General features: G+C 40.5%; 1 protein-coding gene across 18 annotated transcripts in view; it reads left to right on the top strand.

The window, feature by feature from the left end:
- Window positions 1-3,193: 3,193 nt before the first annotated feature.
- LOC141509824 (uncharacterized) overlaps window positions 3,194-17,639 on the top strand; it is a 31,869-nt gene continuing 17,423 nt past the window's right edge. For 13 of the 18 annotated variants that reach the window (XR_012474706.1, XR_012474708.1, XR_012474707.1 and 10 more), the window contains exons 1-5: window positions 3,194-3,666; window positions 6,185-6,294; window positions 7,489-7,684; window positions 8,882-10,133; window positions 16,822-16,889. The gene's annotated coding sequence lies outside the window, so the exon portion shown is untranslated. Of the gene's footprint in view, window positions 3,667-6,122; window positions 6,295-7,488; window positions 7,685-8,881; window positions 10,134-16,821; window positions 16,890-17,639 lie in introns of those variants that run through there. The other 5 variants (XM_074219636.1, XM_074219635.1, XM_074219638.1 and 2 more) reach the window with 5 other exon arrangements.

The following is a 17,639-nucleotide window of genomic DNA, read 5'->3' as shown; positions in this document are numbered from 1 at the left end:
TTCTTTCTTTCTTTCTTTCTTTCTTTCTTTCTTTCTTTCTTTCTTTCTTTCTTTTTCTTTCTTCCTTCCTTCCTTCCTTCCTTCCTTCCTTCCTTTCTTCTGCTTCTCTTGCTCCCCTGCTCCCCCTGCTCCTCCTTCTCTTCTCCTTCTCCTTCTCCTTCTCCTCCTTCTCCTTCTCCTTCTCCTTCTCCTTCTCCTTCTCCTTCTCCTTCTCTTCTCCTTCTCCTCCTCCTCCTCCTTCTCTTTCTTCTCCTTCTCTTTCTTCTCCTTCTCCTTCTCCTTCTCCTTCTTCTCCTTCTCCTCCTTCTCTTTCTTCTCCTTCTCTTTCTTCTCCTTCTCTTTCTTCTCCTTCTCTTTCTTCTCCTCTTTCTTCTCCTTCTCCTTCTCCTCCTTCTCTTTCTTCTCCTTCTCCTTCTCTTTCTTCTCCTTCTCCTTCTCCTTCTCCTTCTCCTTCTCCTTCTCCTCCTCCTCCTCCTTCTCCTTCTCCTCCTCCTCCTTCTCTTTCTTCTCCTTCTCCTTCTCCTTCTCCTTTTTCTCCTCCTTCTCTTTCTTCTTCTTCTCCTTCTCCTTCTCCTTCTCCTTCTCCTTCTCCTTCTCCTTCTCCTCCTCCTCTTCCTCCTCCTTCTCCCTTATATTACTCTTCTTACTCTTATAAGTGCTGGGCTTACAGAAATTTTTTAAAAACATAACATTCCTATCTTGAAGGGTTCCCTATTGGGAATGACAAGATCCAAGATCCAATACTGGTTACTTAAAGGAGGGATTGGAATTAGGAGCTTCATGCTTTTGAGTCATTTTTCATTTGTGGCTGACTCTTCATGATTCCAAGTAGAGTTTTCTTGGCAAAGATCCTAGAGCAGTTTGCCATTTCCTCCTCCAGCTCACTTTAGAGATGAGGAAACTGAGGCAAACAGGGCAAAGTGACTTTCCCAGGGTCATCCAGCCAGTGAATGTCTGAGGTTGGATTTGAACTCAGGAGGATGTCTTCCTAATTCCAGGTCTGAATATCAGGAAGATTTGAGTTCAAATCCAATGTTAGACACTTCCTGATTTTCTCTAGACATATCTACTAACCTCTATTGGTCCAGTTTTCAACTATAAAATGGGGTTGATAGTAATAGCATCTACCCTTCAGGACTGTTGGGAAGATCAAATGAGATAATATTTAGCTTAGTGCCTGTACATAGTAGGCACTCTATAACTGATTGTTTCCTTCCCCCTTTCTTCTCAGTTATTTTATTTTGCTGGATCATCCTCCATATGTTGTCCCCTAACTATGACTATACCCCAAACTCTGTTCTGGACCCTCTTCTCTTCTTTCTCCATATTCTCTCTCTTTGGACCTCAGCAAATTCTGTGGGTTTAGCTATCATCTCTCTGCAGGATAGGTTCTAGGAATATAAAGGCAAAAGTGAAACAGTCCCTATCCTTGTGGAGCTTCCAATATAATATAATGAGAGAAATTATTTTCTTGTTTCTGGAATCCTGTATAACTCTCCTCTATTTATTCCCAAGTTCAATAGAGCTTTATAGATTGGTACCAGACTTTCTAGGTCTCTGTGACATTGGAATTTTTATAATGAAAATAAAATCCTGAAGTTGTATGAAAGTCTAGGTGAGTCAGGTTCTTGTCTCTCATGAGCTGATGAATTAAAATTTCAGTTGTAGACTCTACGGTAGACATGAAGCCCAGGTATGATTGTTGCTTGGGACCAATGGTACTAATAGACATGGTGAGTGAATGGGAACAATAGTTGGGAGTGTGGAAAGTGCTCATGCATGGTTGAGGCAGTGCAGTCAAGAAACCCCCCTCCCTTGATCAAAATGATCCCTATTTCCTTGATCCCTATTCCTTGTGCCTCATCTATTTCCTCCAGAACTGCCACAGGAGCCTCCTCAAAAAGGGTGGGTTTGTGAGGTTACTATATGATTGCCCATCATATTCTAGGTGGGTTACTTTTTGGACCTATCTTTGGGGGAAAAACATAGATGTGGATTTTAAACCTAAACTTTAAATAATTAGTCCTTGGGCACCATGGTAGGAGTTTAACAAACCAGGAAATGAGAACAGGTCCTTTGGGATTAAGAATTTGCCAACATTGAAATAAGTTTAAGCCTTATTGACCGGTAGTCCCTTTAAACTTTGACTCACAGGTGGGGGGACTGGAGGGATTAGCTTATCTTTTCTCTTTCCCACTTCACCTTTCAGTATCTTCCTTATCCCTCTGGGAACCAAGTCAATTCAGGAAGAGGTACACAACTATCCAGGATGAAAGCTTCCTGAACTCAAATGACTGGAGTTCAAAGCATCCTTATCAAGTCCTTTGCTTAAACATGAAATTGCCTTGTATTCATAGATACCATCTCTTCCTCTTCATCATGGAGGCTTCATAGTTTACTAGGTATAACATGTTTGTCTGTATATGTGTGTTTGTGTATGGGTGTGTTTTGGTGGAGAGAAAATGTTCTTCAGTGGATTGGAACCTCTCATTCAAAGGAATTAACCCACCAACTAGTACATACTATGTGCAAGTCACTCTACTAGGTGGTGGAAATATAAAGACAAAAATTGGAGTGTCTACTCTTAAAAGAATTTGGATTCTAATAGCCTTGAATGCTGGGAACTTCCCAAATTGTCTGAATTCTATTTGGTCCTGTTATACAGGAGCATTCATTTTATGTTAGTAATTTGAAAATTTTTGTAGATTAAAATTTTTAAAAAATTAAAAACAATCCCCATATTTCCAAATTCTACCTCATTGACTTACTAACCTTGTGACCTTGGACAAGTCACACTACATGTACTTCAGTTTCCTTATCTGAAAAATGAGGAAAATCATACTACTACTTCATAGAGATGTTGTGAGGAGTGAATAAAATAGCAGAAATATTCAAAACACCTTGTAATACCAGCTGTTATTAGAATTCTGATGATTTCTTTTCCTTTCCCCAGCGAATCATCCCTTTTAACAAAGAAAAGAAGTTAATCAAAACTAACCAACACATTAACTAAATCCAACAGGGTACCAAGTTTCCCAAGTCCTCCATCTCTGCCATAAAAAGAGAAAATCATTGTTTACTCAAGAGTGAAAATGAGTCACAAAGGCTTTGTGACAACCAGGAGACCAAGGTCTCCTCTCCAATAAAAGGAGGGGAGCACCAGCTTTACTAGTTTATACTCTAGATAGCAGAGTTGGTTGTTTTTTACTTGGGAAATATTGTATGACTGTATCTTTTCTTAGCTTCTGCCTAACTTGACATTCCCTTTTTTGTCTCTCCCTTATCTCCTTTCTTCTCTCCATTTCTTTCTTTCTCCCTTCTCTCTTTTTCTTTCTCTCTCTCTCTCCCCTCTCTGGTTTCCTCTTACCCCTCTCCATCTCTGTATCTGTATCTGTTTGTCTTTTCCTCTGATAGGGTCTTCTCTGGGTACAGACATTTTGCATTTCAGAATACTGAGAAAACTGACTGTTGGAGAACCTGAAGAACAACAGAACCAGTAGAGGATTAAGGGGCAAATTAAATTTTTTTTTATTTATGGCAAAGATCACAGATCAAGATCACACAGCTAAGCAAGTCTTCCTGATTCCAGGGCTGGTTCTCTATCCACTACACCACTCAGCTGCCCCTAAAGGGAAAATTTCTGAAACCCTTCTACCAAAACAAAAGGTGAGTTTTTTGTGGGGAAGTTGGGGGAAAAAATTGACCCTGTAATGTTGACCCTTTGACGTTGATTCCCAGAGTAAGGTTTTAGAATTTATACAAAGGATGAGATGATTAAGGGGATGATTGGGGACCATTTAGAAAGGGAAGTAGTGATCACAAGGGGTCTATGTGAACTCCATTTTTACCAAGAAGAGATCATTCCAGATTGACCTTAGCTTTCCTAGACTGGTCAGTTGATCAAAATTCTAGAACATCATTTGACAAAATCTCTCCCATACTATTCTTATGGACAAGGTGGAGGGATGTGGACCAGATGACTAGAGTTAGAGTTAGATAGATTCAGAACTGGTTTGATTGTGGGACACCAAATTCAGTGATGCTTTGGTATCTCCTCAGAAGGAGGTCTTTAATGGTGTGCCCCAGGGCTCTGCGATTGGTCTCTTTCTGGTAGGCATATTGCCAGAGATAGGATGCTTCATCAGGTTGGACAAGGGGATAGCTAACCCATTTTGTGAGACAGTCACATCTCCATAGGTAAGAGGCTATTAGAGACAAGTTCAAAGTCTGAGAGAGTTGTCTGGGCACCAATAGGTTAAAAAAGCTGCATTAACATTGACCATCTGCTTTGGTGGAGGGAGTGGCTTCACCAGGAACTCTCCATGCTAATGGTATAAAAAATTCGGGGGGGAAGGAGTCCTTTTTCTTTAATAGATATTTTCTTTTCTTTTACCAATTACATGTTATAAAAGTTTTTCAACATTCATCCATATGCATATGCATATTTCTAAGTTACATAATTAACCTTCCACCCTCCCATCCCACTTCCTTCCCCCTAGTGGCAAACAGATCAGGTGAATATTGAACACACAAATTTGTATTAACGTGTTTAGAGATTGTCATTTTTGGTATGAGGAATTAGGATTAAGGAAAAAGAAAGAAAACCATGAGATAGAAAAGAAAAATATAAGAGAAATTTTTAAAAAGTGAATGTAGTGTTCATTCATATTCTGAAGGTTTTTTGTTTTGTTTTGTTTGTTTTGTTTTTCTTCCTTGGGATGGGGATAGCGTTGTCTGTAGCAGGTCTCCTAGGGTTGTCCTAGCTCTCTGAACTGCTGAGAGCAACTGCATCCATCAAGGTTGATCATCTCACAATGTTATTGTCAATGTGGACATTGTTCACTTGGTTCTGCTCCCTTCACTGAGCATCAGATCCCATGAAGTCATTCCATGCCTCTCTAGTGTCCGACCATTTATGGTTTCTTATAGAACAATAGAACATAATATTCATGGACCATAACATGTTCAATCATTCCCTAGTTGATGGGCATCCCCTTAATTTCTACTTTTTTGCTATTACAAAAAGAGCTACTCTGAACATTTTTGAACATGTGGGGCTTTTCATCTTTTTTATGATTATTTTTAGATATAAGTTTAGTATTGGTATTGCTGGGTCAAGGGTATGAACAGTTTTATAGCTCTTTGGGCATAGTTCCATATTGCTCTCCAGGATGGTTGGATCTGTTCACAACTCCACCAGCAATGCATCAATGTTCCAATCTTCCCACAACCTCTCCAACATTTAATATTTTCTCTTGTTTTTCATCTTAGTCAATCTTATAGGTGTGAAGTGATACCCATAGTTCTTTTAATTTGCATTTCTCTAATTAATAATGATTTGGAGCATCTTTTCATATGAGTATATATAGTTTTAATTCCCTCATTTGAAAGCTGTCTCTTTATATCCTTTGCCCATTTATCAATTGGGGAATGACATAGTCTCTTTTTCAAAAAATGACTTGATAAGGATGATGTGTGTGTGTGTGTGTGTGTGTGGGGAGGGGGGTAGCAATTTACCTGAGAAAAGCATGAGGGACCTAGTGGCTTGTGGGATAGGGCAGCAATCAAAGCAAAAGGGGTATTTGAACAAGTAGAGCCCTGAGCAGAAGAAAGTCCCTACTGATCAACCCTGATGGAGTTCAGATATGGAGGGTGGAGGGAGGAAGCTGGGGGTCAGGCATCTGAGGGGGTGTAGAGAGGCTCCCTTCCTCAGACAGATGAGGGACACAGAGGCCTAGAAGAGATCACAGAGGAGCCAGCAGGGTAGAGGGTTTGAACCTGGATTCTTTGACCCTCCCCTGGTCCCCCTGATGGCCTATCTTTCCCTCCCAGCTTTCCCTTCCTCTCTTCTTTCTTCCTTTCCTTTCCTTCCTTCCTTCCTTCCTTCCTTCCTTCCTTCCTTCCTTCCTTTCCTTTCTTCCTTCCTTCCTTCCTTCCTTCCTTCCTTCCATCCTCCATCCCTCCCTCCTTCCCTCTTTCCTCCCTTCCTTCTTTCTTTCCATCCTCCCTCTCTTCCTTCTTTCCTTCCTTCTTCCTTTCCTTCCTTCTTCCTTTCCTTCCTTCCTTCCTTCCTTCCTTCCCTCCTTCCTTCCTTCCTTCCTTCCTTCCCTCCTTCCTTCCTTCCTTCCTTCCTTCCTTCCTTCCTTCCTTCCTTCCTTCCTTCCTTCCTTCTTTCCTTCTCCAGGTTCAAGTGGTAGCCTGAGGAAGAGGTCAGAGAGGGAATGGAAAGAACTGCTCTGGTACCTTCCCAAGTCTGTCACTGGTCTTGCAGCTTACCTTGGACATCATCTTCAGGTACAGAAAGATGCTGGGCAGGACATCCCTCCCTGGGGTTTTAGGACCTTGACAGAGCTAGAGGGGCATTATTGAACAGAGGAGGAGATGGGGGGCTCAGGCTTCATCTGCCCCCAAGGGGTAACCCCACTTCTGTGGACATCCCATCTCCTGTGGAGTCACTGACCCAGGCCCTGCATTGGCAGTGGTCTGCGGGAGGCACCAAAGAAGAGGGTCTTCATCCCTTTCTGGCCTCCCAGGGAGGGGGCTCAGCAGGATGATGATGCTGGCAGACTTCACCCAGGCTTCTCTCCTTCCCCTTCTTGGAAGCCCACCTACCCATTTACCCACTCTCCATCCTCCTTCCTTCTCATAACTCCCATTTGCTCCAGCCTCACAAAATGCCCTTTGGAAAGGGAAGTAAAAAAACCCAAAATGATGATGAACTCAGCAGGGCATGGATTCCACTTCTGATACTACTTTCATCGTAGCTGTGTCATCTTGGGCAATTTACCTTTCTGGACCTCATTTCTTTTGCAATCATTAATCAATCAAGGAATATTTAATTAGTGTTTATAAATGGCTCATAATGATGAAAACTTAGTCTGGACTGATTAACATGGCTTTTATTAACTTTTCTGTTAAAAAAAAAAAAAAAAGACCATTTCCCCTAGTGGAAAGAGCCCCAAATGGCAACACACCTAGTCTTATATGCAATTTGAAAGGTTTTTCTCCTCCCCTCTGAATAAGTCATTGGTCTGAATCATCAGGGTTACAATCCAAGCAGTATGATGAGCCTCAATCATCACAGGGGCAGTGTATAGTATTATGTATGGATCACGTTAAGCAGGCACACTTGCAGAGGACAGGGACCCTAGGTCAACCCAGGACTAGTTGGAGCAGGCCTGGGCTAACCTCAGGTCTGATCAGGCTGGGGTCAGTTTCTTTGTCTCCCCCTTTGCTTTACACTCACCTACTTACAAATAGGCACAACAGTCACAGGTAGACCCCAGTCTTTGTCATGTAAATCTTAGACAGCCTCCTCCCTGTGGAAATCAAACACCCTATACTCCTTACAATAAGGCCCTACTGTGTCTTTAATAAGGACCACTGTGGTAAGGGCTAGGGATATAGTGCAGAGGTGAAAGCAGTCCTTCCCCTCCAGGAGCTTGCAATCTAATATGGAGGTTGGCCTTGGTGTCTTTGCTCTTTTAGAGGTTTATCACCAATTTGTCAGTCTCTTGAACATTGTGGATGAAGATGACCTAGGAGGCCAAGGATCTGAGCAGTCAAGTGGGTCCAGGGTCCAAGATGTACAAGGTACTGGTCAGCATGATCATCATCCAGAAGGCTGACATAGAGCCCTCCAGTGGTCATGATCACACTCATCCTCAACCTGCAGCTGGAAGAGGTAGGATGGCTCCAGGAAGCTCCCAGGAGTGGAGTCTCATAGAAGTGATCAAAAAGAATTCCCTGCCTATTGGGGGGCTTGGAGTTAGGGACATGATGACATGCTAACTGACCCTGGGCAAATCTTTTAACTTCTGTCTGCCTCAGTTTCCTCAACTGCAAAATGGAGAATAATAGCAACACTCATTTTGGGGGAATCAAAGGAAAGAATCATATAGCTTATGTCAGATTACTTGCTGTCTTGGGAATGGAAAGGAAGAGAGGGAGGGAGAAAAATTTAAAGCTCAAAATTATACAAAAATGAAAGTTGAGAAGCAAATGAAAGAATTTTTGTAAGGTCATGTGCAAATCTTAAAGGTCTATTAAATATTATGATTATGATTATGACTATGACTCTTCCATGGTGCCATTCAGGAAGCATTTACAAAAGATGGGAGACTCAAGTTTGGTCCTGAAAGTTTTGATAAGATATTAGTTGATGAAAAGAGTGGAGGAGAAATGTCAAGTCAAGGTGCAGGAGTGGACACCCTTCCTCATGAATGGGAGATGGTGACTTCTATACTGGCTAAAGCCAAGCTTCTTCTGGAGGAGAGGAATGAGAAGTGGGACAGGCAATGGAAGTTGGGACCAGCTCATGGAGGCAGGGATTCTTGTCCATTCAGGGACACCTCAGGTCCAGGACTTTAGGGAATCATTAGATTAGAGGCTTTGGGGCTGGAGATGATGATAGAGATCATGCAGTCCCACCTCTTGTCCTGTGGATCTAGCTGGCTCAAGACAATACAGTGAATAAGTCTTCGAGGTGAGAACCTGAGTCCTTGCCACAGTCAGAGAGACTAATGGCCTTCCTAAGAGGATGGGAAAAAACCTATGATTCAGATTCACTGTGTGTTAAGCTCTGGGTTCACAGATCAGCCAGAGATGCTGCCTTCAGGGAGCTTCTGTTCTAATGGGGAGACCAGACATGGAGAGGGGCAGCTAGTGTTGTGAGGTTCTGGGCATCTCCAAGCATGATGAGCAAGTCAATCAAGAGACAGACTGAAACCCAGGGTCACAAAGTTAGGTGCTGGTGAGAGATACAGTGGATGTGACATAACTCTTGGAGAGCTTCTCTGGGGAAGCCAGTAGGGCCAGGTCCCAATTTCCAGACCAGTAGACTTCCCAGTCCCATGACCAGACCTTCTGCTTCCTTCCCCAGAACTCCACAAAAGGAGAAGATCAACATCTACAGAATTCTTCAGGGCATCATTCAACAGGAAGCCAGGGACCAAAAGGCTCTTTTCCCTTATCCATCTAGACTCTGGGTCATGGAGGCTGCCTCTGTCTCTGATGTCTGTCTTTCTGAGTCTCTGTCTCTGTGTCTCTCTCTGATTCAATCCCTCTGTATGTCTCAGTATTTATATGTCTGTGATTCAGTCTCCGTCCCATCTCTCCCTCTTCTGTCTCAGTTTTTTTGTCTGTTTCTGTGGTCAACAGTCTGACTTCCTCTTTTTTTCTTCTTTCCCAGTGGAGGGCTTGTGGGTTCCTGGGGGTCCATCATCTTCCCTCTACCCCTCCACCCCAGCATAGGTAATCTTCCTTCCCTCTCTCCCCCCAAGCCTGCTCTTACCTTGATGAACTGAGGTTATCTTGTATAGTAAAATACAGATAATTAAGGTGGCCATCCATGAGGGGACTCTGACCCTGTTCCAGGAAGTCTACAGGGCCAAGCATGAGTAGGCCTAAGTTCATTCTGCGGAATACCCCCAACTTCCACCTGCTGGGAGCCAGTTTTAGGTCCTCCAAGAGTCCTTTTTTTCCCATCTTAGGGTTGTGTTTTCTGAAAATCATTTCTGGGCCTGTTCCCTTGCCTTCTTCCACCTTGCTACTCCCCCCCCCCCAATACAGTATAATGACATCTACATCCAACATTCTGCCCAAGGATCCCCCCATCTCTCTGTTATGTCCCTCTATTAACCTTTTTTTATCTCTTCCACACCACCGTCTTCACACCCAATCAGTGCTCAATCAAGCAATGAGTACTTATTAGGCACCTACTGCATACCACACACTAGGCTAGGCTTTGGAAATAGAAAGACAAAGAATGAAACAATCCCCAGTCTTTTTTTCACATTTAAAAATTTTTATTTTTATTGAATTTTACAATTTTCCCCCCAATCCCTCCCTCCCCCCAAACCTCATAGAAGACAGCCTGTTAGTCTTTACATTGTTTCCATGGTATACATTGATCCAAATTGAATGAGTTGAGAGAAAAATCATATCCTTTTCTTAAATTTATTTTTATTAAAGATATTATTTGAGTTTTACAATTTCCCCCCCAATCTTGCTTCCTCCCCCCCACGGAGAGCACTCTGTCAGTCTTTACTTTGTTTCCATGTTGTACCTTGATCCAAATTGGGTGTGATGAGAGAGAAATCATATCCTTAAAGAAGAGACAAGAAGTCTAAGAGGTAACAAGATCAGACAATAAGATATCTGTTTTTTTTTTCTAAATTAAAGGGAATAGTCCTTGCACTTTGTTCAAATTCTACAGCTCCTTGTCTGGATACAGATGGCACTCTCTTTGCAGATAGCCCAATATTGTTCCTGATTGTTGCACTGATGGAATGAGCAAGTCCTTCAAGGTTGAACATCACTCCCATGTTGCTGTTAGGGTATACAGTGCTTTTCTGGTTCTGTTCATCTCACTCAGCATCAGTTCATGCAAATCCCTCCAGGCTTCCCTGAAATCCTGTCCCTCCTGGTTTCTAATAGAACAATAGTGTTCTATGACATACATATACCACAGTTTGCTAAGCCATTCCCCAGTTGAAGTACATTTACTGGATTTCCAATTCTTTGCCACCACAAACAGCGCTGCTATAAATATTTTTGTACAAGTAATGTTTTTACCCTTTTTCCTCATCTCTTCAGGGTATAGACCCAGTAGTGGTATTGCTGGGTCAAAGGGTATGCACATTTTTGTTGCCCTTTGGGCATAGTTCCAAATAGCTCTCCAGAAGGGTTGGATGAGTTCACAGCTCCACCAACAGTGTAATAGTATCCCAGATTTCCCACATCCCTTCCAACAATGATCATTATCCTTCCTGGTCATATTGGCCAATCTGAGAGGTGTGAGGTGGTACCTCAGAGAAGCTTTAATTTGCATTTCTCTAATAATTAATGATTTAGAGCATTTTTTCATATGCCTATGGATTGCTTTGATCTCCTCATCTGTAAATTGCCTTTGCATATCCTTTGACCATTTGTCAATTGGGGAATGGCTTTTTGCTTTAAAAATATTACTCAGTTCTCTGTATATTTTAGAAATGAGTCCTTTGTCAGAATCATTAGTTGTAAAGATTGTTTCCCAATTTACTACATTTCTTTTGATCTTGGTTACATTGGTTTTATCTGTGAAAACACTTTTTAATTTAATGTAATTGAAATCATCTAATTGGTTTTTAGTGATGTTCTCCAACTCTTCCTTAGTCATAAACTGTTCCCCTTTCCATAGATCTGACAGGGAAACTAGTCCTTGATCTTCTAATTTGCTTATAGTATTGTTTTTTATGTCTATGTCCTGTAACCATTTGGATCTTATCTTGGTAAAGGGTGTGAGGTGTTGGTCTAATCTAAGTTTCTTCCATACTAACTTCCAATTATCCCAGTAATTTTTATCAAAGAGGGAGTTTTTATCCCAATGGCTGGACTCTTTGGGTTTATCAAACAGCAGATTATGATAATCATCTTCTGCTTTTACACCTAGTCTATTACACTGGCCCACCACTCTATTTCTTAGCCAATACAAAACAGTTTTGATGATTGATGCCTTATAATACAATTTTAGATCAAGTAGGGCTAAGCCACCTTCTTTTGCACTTTTTTTTCATTAAGCTCCTGGAAATTCTTGACTTTTTATTTCTCCATATGAATTTACTTACAATTTTTTTCTAACTCATTAAAGTAATTTTTTGGAATTTTGATCGCTAGGGCACTAAACAGATAGTTTAGTTTTGGTAGAATTGTTATTTTTATTATATTAGCTCAACCTATCCATGAGCAGTTGATATTTGCCCAGTTATTTAATCTGATTTAATTTGTGTGAGAAGTGTTTTATAGTTGTTTTCGAAAAGTTTCTGAGTCTGTCTTGGCAAATAGACTCCCAAATATTTTATAGTGTCTGAGGTTACTTTGAATGGGATTTTTCTTTCTAGCTCTTCCTGCTGTTTGTTGCTAGACATATATAGAGAAGTTGAGGATTTATGAGGGTTTATTTTATAACCCGTGACTTTGCTAAAATTGCTAATTGTTTTCAGTAGTTTTTTGGATGATTTCTTGGGATTCTCTAGGTAGACCATCATGTCATCTGCAAAGAGTGAGAGTTTTGTCTCTTCCTTCGATTTCTTTTTCTTCTCTAATTGCTGATGCTAACATTGCTAATACAATATTGAATAGCAGTGGTGATAATGGGCACCCTTGTTTCACCCCTGGTCTTATTGGGAATGCCTCTAGTCTTTTCCCATTGAATATAATGCTTGTTGATGGTTTTAAATAGATACTGCTAATTATTCTAAGGAACAGTCCATTTATTCCTACACTCTCTAGTGTTTTTAATAGGAATGGATGCTGTATGTTGTCAAAAGCTTTTTCAGCATCTATTGATATGATCATATGATTTCTGATAGGTTTGTAACAGTTTTCCTAATATTGAACCAATCCTGCATTCCTGGAATAAATCCTACTTGATCATAATGTATTATCCTAGTGATGACTTGTAATCATTTTGCTAAGATTTTATTTAGGATTTTTGCATCTATATTCATCAGGGAAATAGATCTATAATTTTATTTCTCTGTTTTAACTCTTCCTGGTTTAGGTAACAGTACCATATTGGTTTCATAGAAAGAGTTAGGCAGAGTTCCATCATTCCCTATTTTTCCAAAGAGTTTATATAGGATTGGATGATTGGAACCAGTTGTCCAATTGTTCCTTAAATGTTTGGTAGAATTCACTTGTGAATCCATCAGGCCCTGGAGATTTTTTTTAGGGAGTTCAATAATGGCTTGTTGAATTTCTTTTTCTGCGATAGGGTTGTTTAGGTATTTAATCTCATCTTCATTTAACCTGGGCAACTTATATTTTTGTAAATATTCATCCATTTCACTTAGATTATCAAATTTATTGGCATAGAGTTGGGCAAAATAATTTCAAATTATTACTTTAATTTCCTCCTCATTGGTGGTGAGTTCACCTTTTTCATTTATGATACTAGCAATTGGGTTTTCTTCTTTCTTTTTTTAATCAAATTGGCCAGAAGTTTATCAATGTTATTGGCTTTTTCATAATACCAACTTTTGGTTTTATTTATTAATTCAATAGTTTTTTTGCTTTCGATTTTATTAATTTTTCCTTTAATTTTTAGAATTTCTAATTTGGTATTTAATTTGGAATTATTGATTTGTTCTTTCTCTAATTTTTTTAGTTGCATGCTTAGTTCATTGATTTCCTCTTTCTCCAATTTATTCATGTGAGCATTTAGAGCTATAATATATCCCGTGAGAGTCGCTTTGAATGAATCCCATAGGTTTTGGTATGTTGTTTCATTATTATCATTATCTAGGATAAAATGGTTAATACTTTCTATAATTTGTTTATTGGTCCACTCATCTTTTAAAATGAGGTTTTTCAATTTCCAATTTGTTCTGGGTCTATATCTCCTTGGCCCAATATTGCATATGACTTTTATTGCATTGTGATCTGAGAAAGATGTATTCACTATTTCTGCCTTTCTGCAGTTGATCATTAGGTTTTTATGTTCTAGTACATGGTCAATTTTTGTATAAGTTCCATGTACTGCAGAGAAAAAGGGATATTCCTTCCTATCCCCATTCAGTTTCCTCCATAAGTCTACCATATCTGATTTTTCTAACAATCTATTTACCTCCTTAACTTCTTGTTTATTTTATGATTCGATTTATCTAGATCTGATAGTGGGAAGTTGAGGTCTCCCACTAGTAGAATTTTGCTGTCTATGTCTTCCTGTAGTTCTTTCAGCTTCTCCTCTAAGAATTTGGGTGCTGTCCCACTGGGTGCATAAATATTCAATATTGAAATGACTATTGTCTATGGTACCTTTTAGGAGGATAAAGTTTCCTTCCTTATCTCTCTTAATGCTATTTTTGCTGCTGCTTTGTCTGAGATAAGGATTGCTACCCCTGCTTTTTTTATTTCAGCTGAAGCAAAATATATTTTGCTCCAACCTTTTACCTTTACTCTCTCTCTCTATATATATATCTCTGCTTCAAATGTGTTTCTTGTAAGCAGCATACTGTAGGATTCTGGTTTCTAATCCACTCTGCTATTTGCTTATGTTTTAAGGGACAGTTCATCCCATTCACATTCAAGGTTATGATTACTAATTCTTTATTGCCCTATTGCCCTATCTTCCCTCTGTTTGTATTTTCCCCCCCTTTCCCCCCTTATCCATATTCCCCAGTATTTTGTTTCTGAATACCACCCCCTTCAGTGTGTTTGCCCTCCTATATCACACCCTCCCCTTTCTTTCGCTTTTCCCTTTTCCCTTCCCTTCCTTTTGTTATTTCCCCTTTTCCCCCCACTCCGCTTCCTTTTCTCCATCCCCCCTCCCCTTTTCCCCTTTTAATACTTGAAAAACTAGATGTTTTATAAGTTAACTGAGTATGTGTAGATTGACTTTAAGCCAAGTCTGATGAGAAGAAGATTCAGGTGTTTCTCCTCTGCTCCCTTCTTCCTCTCTATTACCATAGGTTTTTTGGTACCTCTTAGTGTAATGAGATTTACCCCATTTAATCCCCTCCCTCCTCCACTCTCTTTCCTGTCCCCCTTTTTAAGGAGGTAGTGTTTTTTTAGATCATTCTAAGTCATAGAAAATTCTGAGTGTCTGTCCCTTCTAGTTCAGTTTATTCTATCGAATAGAGTCAAAATTCCCGAGAGTTATTAGAGTCTTTCTCCCAAGTGGGGTTAAAGCCAGTTACATCCCATTAGATAGCAGTCTCATGGATATGTCATGAATGTCCATCATTTCTGGCTAGGTGTATTCTCTCTGTTAGAGTTACAATTCTCAAGATTTATCAGAATCTCCCCCCCCCCCCATGCTGGGATATAGCCAGTTTCAATTTACTGGATTGCATTTTTTTCCTTTTACCGCCCCCCTCTTTTATTACCTTTTCATGTGTCTCTTGAACCTCCTGTTTGATATCCAAATTTTCTGTTAAGCTCTGGTCTTTTCATCAGAAATTTTTGGAATTCTTCCAATTCGTTAAATGTCCATCTTTTTCCCTGGAAGAGAAGGCTCAACTTTGCAGGAAAGTAGGTTCTTGGCTGCATTCCAAGCTCCCTTGCTCTTCAAAATATCTTGTTCCTGGCCCTTCGATCCCTTAATGTTGATGCAGCCAGGTCCTGAGTGATCCTTACTGTGGCTCCTTGATATTTGAATTGTTTCTTTCTGGCTGCTTGCAGGATTTTCTCTTTTATCTGATAGTTCTGGAGTTTGGCCACAACATTCCTTGGTGTTTTCATTTTTAGGATCTTTTTCTGGTGGGGATCGATGTACTCTTTCAATAACTACTTTGCCCTCTGGTTCCATGATATTAGGGCAGTTTTCCATCATTAGATCCTGTAATATTGAGTCCAGGCTTTTTTTCTCTTCAATGTTTTCAGGAAGTCCTATAATTTTCAGGTTGCCCCTTCTCGATCTGTTCTCGAGGTCAATGGTTTTGTTGATGAGGTATTTTATATTTGCTTCTATTTTTTCTATTTTTTGATTTTGTTTAACTGACTCTTGCTGTCTCATGGAGTCATTAGTTTCTGTAGACTCCATTCTTGTTTTGGGGGAGGAGTTTTCTTCATTAACCTTTTGCAACTCCTTTCCCAGTTGGTCAATTCTACTTTTGAAAGAGCTTTCCATTTGACCAATTGAGGTTTTGAGAGCATTAATTTCTTTTTTGCATTTGTCCATTTGAAGATCTGAGAGAATTATTTTCATTTTGTATTTGTCCAATTGATGCTGTGAGAGATTTATTCTCATTTTGTAGTTGATGTAGTTGATGATCTGAGAGATTTATTCTCCTTTTGTATTTGTCCAATTGTACTTTCTAAAGTTTTGTTTTCTTGTTGCAAGGTATTAATTGTCTCCAAATTTTTAAGCTCCTTCCTTATTTCTTCAAGGAAGTCTTTCTGTGCTGGAGACAAGATTGTATTCTCCTCAGAGGTTCCAGGTCTCTCTGAGTTAGGGTCTTTCCCTTCCAGGAATTTTTCTATGGATCCACCTTTCTACTGACCCTTCTTCATTTTGCTAAGACCTTGAGTGGAGGGGGGGGCTGGTTCACCGGGTCTTGGGATCGCTAAAGGCTTTACTCCCTGAGTGCAGTTCCTCTGGCTGGCCAATAGGAGGTGTTGGTTGCTTTCTCTGGAGTGTCTGTGACCTTGGCTGAGGCCTTGTCTCTTTGCTTGAAGGGAGGGGTTGGAGCTATTGAATCCTTTTGCCTTCAATCAATGGTGGGCTTTACCCTGGCCTGAGGTCATTCCTCAGCTGGGCTGGTTCTTCTGCTCACACACCTGGGCCTGAGGCAGAAGTAGTTTGCATTTGTTTGGGAGGAGGTCTGAGTTGTAATGGGACCAGAGGAGCCCAGGATGGTGTCCACAGCTCTCCTGCACTAGAACTCTTCCCCCAGCCCTGTCACCAAGCTCCAGGGGGACAGCACCAACACCAGTGCCTCTGCTCCCCGGCAGACCCAAGCCCTTTTCGTCCAGCCCCACCACTGACTCCCGGTCTGGCTGATCCGGGGCTGATCCTCCCTCTGAGCCCAGACTCGCCTGCCAGAATTCGGCCAAAGCTGCTGCCGGAGACAAATCCTGAGTAGATGTTCTTTCTCCTGGCTTTTCTTTCTAGGTTTTGTGGGTCGGATTTCTTTTAAGAGGTTTGTTTCATGTGATAGATGGGGAAGAGATCAGGAGACTTTAGAACTGTGCCTGTCTTCTCTCCACCATCTTGGCCGGAAATCCAAAAAATCATATCCTTAAGGAAAAAATAAAATAAAAAAGAGCAAAATTACATAATAAGGTAACTGTTTTAAAAATTAAAAGTAACAGTCATTGGTTTTTGTTTAAACTCCACAGTTCTTTCTCTGGATACAGATGGGATTCTCCCTTGCAGATTGTCCCTGGTTGTTGCACTGATGGAATGAGTAAGTCCATTAAGGTTGATCATCATCCCCCATGTAGCTGTTAGGGTGGACAGTGTTTTTCTGGTTCTGCTCATCTCGCTCAGCATCAGTTCATGCAAATCCCTCCAGGCTTCCCTGAATTCCCATCCCTCCTGGTTTCTAATAGAACAATAGTGTTCCATAATGTACTTATACCACAATTTGTTCAGTCATTCTCAAATTGATGGACATTCACTCAATTTCCAATTCTTTGACACCACAGAGATGCTATGAATATTTCTGTACAAGTGATGTTTTCACCCTTTCTCGTGATCTCTTCAGGGAATAGACCCAGTGGTTGTATTGCTGGATCAAAGGGAATGCTCATTTTTATTGCCCTTTGCAATTCCAAATTGATCTCTAGAAAGGTTGCATCAGTTTGCAGCTCCACCAACAATGTATTAGTGTCCCAGATTTCCCACAACCCTTCCAACAATGATTATTGTCCTTTCTGGTCATACTGGATAGTCTGAGAGGTGTGAGGTGGTACCTCAGAGAAGCTTTAATTTGCATTTCTCTAATACGTAATGATTTAGAGCAATTTTTATATGAATAGATTGCTTTGATTTCCTAAGCTGTAAATTGCCTTTGCATATCCTTTGACCATTTTGTCAATTAGGAATACAAGCCCCAGTCTTAAGTGGAAGAGACAACAATGTAGGAGTCTATACAGAATCAATACATCAATCACTCAACCCATCAACAGGCAGTAACAACTTTTACTCATCATGG

This window comes from Macrotis lagotis, chromosome 1, assembly GCF_037893015.1.
Source record: "Macrotis lagotis isolate mMagLag1 chromosome 1, bilby.v1.9.chrom.fasta, whole genome shotgun sequence".
Taxonomy (NCBI): Eukaryota; Metazoa; Chordata; class Mammalia; order Peramelemorphia; family Peramelidae; genus Macrotis; species Macrotis lagotis.
The sequence above is the reverse complement of the archived record's forward strand: the minus strand, read 5'-3'. Positions and strand labels throughout refer to the sequence as shown.